Genomic DNA, 6,000 nt, shown 5'->3' with positions numbered 1-6,000 from the left:
TCTTGCAGCACTAGGAAGAGAAGGCCTATGCGAGGCGTAGGTAATTTTGGGGAGTTTGATGCGGGCCAAAGGCTCCTGAAAGAAATTTTCCCAAGTGTATTTTCATAATTCACTAATATTATGTAAAACCCTAGTTAGATTTCTTGGGTACTTAAATTTCTAATTTTGGTGAAAGGGTGTAATTTCTTACTGCAAGTTTTTTTTCTTCATTGTGGGATTAGTGTGATCTCTGGACGTAGCACAATCTAGAGGGAACCAACTAAAATCTCTCTGCTTTCTTTATGTGATTAAATCTTGTGTTTGGTTTTTTTCTATTTGTTTTCTTTTTTTGATTGAGCCATTTTCTTATCACTCTAGTTGTATCATGTTTTGTTGGAATAAGGTAATGAATGTTTAAAATGGTCTGCATAATGTATTTAGCATTCCTAAGCAAATTGGGTGGTGGAACACTTCTTCATTGGTTTATCGTCGAATTTTTTAGGCTTTAATGTCATTGATAAAGGTGTTGAATGTTAGAGATGATAGCTAAAGAGGTAAGCTTAACCTTCATTAATGATATTTCTAGCTTTTGAAAAAAAGGTCCTTTTTTTTCGATTAAATAGAGTATTTATATTTTTCATGGGGAATCAATATACCCAACGACAGGAGAGAGAAATATTCTTTCCTTAATTGATGATGTCATTTATGCTATATGTCAAACAAATGTTGGATTGTAATCAAAGGGGGGTACTACTCTCTTAGTGAATGAATAAGAAAAGAACAAGTGCTTAATCGACTATACGTCCTTATAACAAATCGCTCATTCAATGTCAAATCATTTGTGAGCGAATTTCATCTCTCTCTAAAACTTCAGCTTATAAAAAAAAGCGGGGGAAGGGTGTAGTAAAACTTTATACCTCACTCTCTTAAACAATGAATAACAAAAGAACAAGTGCTTAATCGACTCTATGTCCTTATAACAAATCGCTTATTCAATGTCATATCATTTGTGTGTGAATTTGATCTCTCTTTAAAACTTCTGCCCATCAAAAAAAAGGGGGGGGGGGGGTAAAAAAACTTTATACCACACTCTCTTAATAAATGAATAAGAAGAGGGGGGGGGGGGGGTAAAAAAACTTTATACCACACTTTCTTAATAAATGAATAAGAAAAGAACAAGTGCTTAATCGACTCTACGTCCCTATAACACATTGTTGATTTAACGTCAAAACTTTCACTTGGATGATAATTAAAAGATTGGAATTACAGTTTCAACATAACTATCTGAGCTTGACATTGTATCAAAATGAAACAGAAAACATAATCAAAACTCTATGCTGGCGATGATTGCTAAAGTGTTACAAGATATATAATAGAAATGACGACAAAATTAACTATTATTATTGTACCATTGACAGGACTTTTCTAAACTCAAACATGTAGCTGAGATGGATGGAAAAATATTCAGGTTATCTAGAGATGAGCACATGTTTCTGATCTATCTTCTTAGAGAATCCCTTGCAATTTCCTTCAACATTAGCGTTTTTTCCTATTTTATTTGGTATTTTTTTAAGGGGCATTAAATACACCTTAGGAGGTATTTTGGGTAAGAAAATAAATTTTCAAAGTGTATTTAATCCACTTTAACCTGAGCGTTACGATACATGTTAAGAAAACCATCATAAAAAAGCTAAATTAAATTTTCTTTTCGAAGAAATTATTAGAGGAAGAAAGAACTTTCCATATCAGCCGCTATTCAATCAATCAGGTAATTCAAGGCTTTCAATCAATCGAACGGATGAAATAGGACGATATTCCCTAGGGAACCTTCTAGTGAATTAGCTGTACGATTGAACAGATGGCTGAATCCTTGTATCTGAAACCCTAAAACAAGATAATAAATACCCTTTTTTCTAAAGACTCATCCTCACTACCCGCTTCAAGCAAAGTCATGGACAGGCGATCTTTGACAACAATGGCTACTCCTCTCTCTCCCTCAGATCGCTGGTAAGATGAGACTCCATTGAATCCCGAAGTATTTGATTTTGGAGTTTAATCTCTTGTTTGAAGATAGGATACATTTTAACCATTTAAAATGAGATTTTATTTAACACTACTGCACTTGTTTTATGATCCATCTACTCGGAGGCTCCGTTGAAATTTCCTTCCATTTTAGCATATTTCGTTATTTCAGAAGTAGCCTTTCAATTTTTTAAGTAAAACCTTATTAAAGTTACAAACAATGGTACATCTTTTTGAAGGAAATAGTAGCTTCAATCCACATTTTAAACGTCTCCATCTAACTGATGATTGGTATAGCCTAAAACTGTTTGGGCTTTTCAATCAATTGAACGGCTAAATAGATGGTTGAAGCCTTGGAATTGTAATCCTAAAGAGATGTTACAAATACCCAATTTTCTAAAGACTCAATTTGTCTTGCCTTTGGTTTTGGAGTTTAATCTTTCATAGGAAGATAGGATACATTTTAATTTGTCTTTGTTTTTCTTTTCAATGCCGGAAAAAAGAAAATTTGAAAAAAAAAATAGAGAAAAAGGATGTATACTGAAAGATTGACATGGATTGATGATTTACCTGACCTTGACATCCTCCAAGAGATATTGATCGAAAAAGATAATTCAAAGAGACCAGGGATTGTAATAGTAGATTATTTGGTGTGGTGGGATTGCGGAGTGTGGCAAGCCTGATCCACTAAGGATGGAGAGGGAAATGTAGCATGGAGATGCGAAGTTAGAGACCATATCGATGATTTCTGATATGTGTATGAGTCGTTGCATGGATGAGTCATTTTTTTTCATTATAACGATAGGTGGTTTAGGCTTCATTTTTCAACCTGGTGGTCTTTATTTTTGTTTTCGAGGAAGCAGCCATTTGAGCAGTAAATCCTCCTCTAGGGTTCTATTGTTCGTCTTCTTCTTAATATTACTTCTCTAATTGGGTCTGATTTTTATGTTTTTCTTTGCATGTGCTACTTCACAAATTTCCCAAGCCGAATCTTGTAAACGTAAGCTCATTTGCATCGTCAAAAAAGGCGCAATTCTCAGTTGTGTAGTTGTTAATCGATGTAAGTAAGTCTTTAAAATTTATTTATTTTTGTTGCTAAAACACCAACACAATATATTTATTCTGTAGGTGTGCCTTCTACTCACCAAACATACAAGAGTTATTTTGATTCCATAGCTAGAGAATCTAGAGCATAAGTTACCAAATTTCCCTCTGTGAACACATTACTTCCCACTCAACACTCTTCAAAAGATGCCAGCAATCCCTTAGCCTTTCTTAAAATATCCAGGCATGAACTATGCTGCTGTGCAACATATCTTGAGATAACAAAGAAAAGAAGATGATAATTATCATTTAATTTCATAAATTTGATGAAGAACTTTCTCAATGACTTAAAGGGAATTATAATCTATGAATTTTTATTTTGATTGAAGGATTCAGAATTGACGTTAGACTTGAGGGAATTTTTGTAGAGATGACAGTTGGTTGAATTTTTAAGCCTTTTGTTTGATCATGGAAATTAACTGAGTAAAGAGATGATGGAAGATGATTTATTACGTGAAAAAAAATCAAGAATAACAATTGTAGTGGGGAAGTTGAGATTAATTAGCCCCCATGCCTGGAAAACATCCGGATGGTGGATATAGGGAAAGGAAAGCAGTTGGGGTAGGGGCAAAACTAGGCTTCAAGGAGCTAAAGGAGTTAACAGACTACTTGAGAAAAAACGAAGAGATTTTTGGTTGGTTGATAGACAAAATGTCGGGGATAAGCCCCAAAATGATCTACCATCACTTAAACGTTGAGCCAACTATGAAGGTTGTAAAGTAGAAACCAAGAAGACTAGTACCTCATTTCAAAGAACTAGTAAATGCAGAAGTGAACAAACTGATCAGAGTAGGATTTATCAGGGAAGTGCATCTCCCTTATTGGATAGCTAATATAATGGTAGTACGAAAGAAGAATGGAAAAGTCAAGGTGTTTATCGACTTTACAAACTTAAGTAAGGCCTGCTCGAAGGATTGTTTTCCCTTGCCAAGGATCGGCCAGTTAGTAGACGCCACCTCAGGTCATGAAAGACTATCCTTCATGGATGGCTACTATGGTTACAATAAGATTCAACTCAGTCCTGTAGATATAGAGAAGATGACCTTCATCACCAAGCAAGGGCTATACTATTACAGGGTCATGCCCTTTGGTTCATCACCAAGTAACAGAGTTCTTCAGAGATTTATTAGGCAAGACCGCGGAAGTCTACCTTAACGATTTACTAATGAAGAGCAAAAAAAAAATGAGGATCATGTTGCTAACTTGGAAGAGGTCATCTCTCGAGAAAGGAAGGTCAAGGTCAGAATGAAGCTTAACCCCAAAAAATGCACTTTTTTGGTTAGCTTCAGGGAAGTTCCTTGGATACTTGGTGAAGGGGATTGAAGCAAACCCAAACCAAGTTATAGCACACTACTAGAAATGCTATAGCCAAAAATGCGTAAACAAGTTCAAAAGTTGTCAGGGAGGGTCACAGTTCTAAATAGGTTCATTTCTAGGTCTTCTGATAAATGCAAGCCTCAGTACCAGTTGTTACGAAAGAACGCCAGGTTCATATAGATAGAGGAGTGTGAGCGTGCTTCCACAGAGTTGAAGAAGTTAGAGACCATCTCGATGATATCCGATGAGGTGCATATTGAATGCATGGCTGACTCATTGTTTTTCATTATAACGATGGGTGGTTTAGGCTAGATTTTTTAACCTAGTGGTCTTTCTTTTGGTTTTCGAGGAAGCAGCCATGAGAGCTGTAGGTCCTCCTCTAGGGTCCTGTTGTTCGTCTTCTTCTTAATATTATTTCTCAAATTGGGTCTCATTTTTTTGTTTTTCTTTGTATGTGCTACTACACAAATTTCCATCTTGTAAATGGAGGCTCATTAGCTTCATCAAAAAATGCGCAATTCTCTGTAGTATAGTTGTTAATGGATATAAATAAGTCTTTAAGAACTTTTTTTTTTTTGTTGCTAAAACACCAACGCAATATGTTTTATTCTCTTGCTGTGTCTTCGATCTAGTGACCCAAACAAACAACAGTTATTTTGATTACATAGCTAAAGAATCTAGAACATATGTTACCGAATTTCCCTCTGTGAACACATTACTTCCCACTCAACACTCTTAAAATATCCAAGCATGAACTATGTTGTTGTGCAACATATCTTGAGATAACAAAGAAAAGAAGAAGATAATTATCAATTAATTTCAAAATTTTATGCAAAACTTTCTCAATGACTAAAAGGGACTTATAATCTATGAATTTTAATTTTGATTGAAGGATTTATAATTGTGATTAAACATGAGGGAATTTTGTAGAGATGACAGTTGGTTGTATTTCTAGGCCTTTTGTTTGATCATGGAAATTAATTGGGGGAAGAGATGAAGGAAGACGACTTGTTATGTGTTTAGAATTCCATTTTTGTCTAATTTATTATTGTAGACACCCCATTTTTGCATCTACCTAATTCAACAATTCGTCACCGGATTGTTGTGGATTCCTAATGATGAGCATAAAGAAGTCGAAGGCTTATGAGTACTATTCTTGATTCCTTCTATTTTTAGTTTTTTTTTTTAGTAACCCAACTCGTCACGACTAGACATCGAAATTTACACCCACTTAGGTTCGATACACAGTTCGATAATTTCGAGACTTCGCTACGCTTGGAAAATATGACTTTGAGACTTAGAAATAATCAGACAGAGACTGAAATAAACCTCACACTAAAATTTGTAAAAATCAGCATAATGACGAAAATACCCCTCATATAGTTCAAACCTCTGAAAAATCTCGAAAGTACCTCCATTGCATTCAAGCTGTGATTTCGAGTCTAATGGGACCCAAATTAACGAAAATAGAAAAATTGAGAAAAAAATGACCAAAATGCCCCTCAATATCCAACTCTAACATAGAGACCCTGATGCCTAGGAAAATAAAATTCAAATAGAAAATCAAACTAAAATTTA

This window comes from Akebia trifoliata, chromosome 13, assembly GCF_017979445.1.
Source record: "Akebia trifoliata isolate Shusen 1 chromosome 13, ASM1797944v1, whole genome shotgun sequence".
Taxonomy (NCBI): domain Eukaryota; kingdom Viridiplantae; phylum Streptophyta; class Magnoliopsida; order Ranunculales; family Lardizabalaceae; genus Akebia; species Akebia trifoliata.
Note: the sequence above shows the minus strand (reverse complement) of the source record.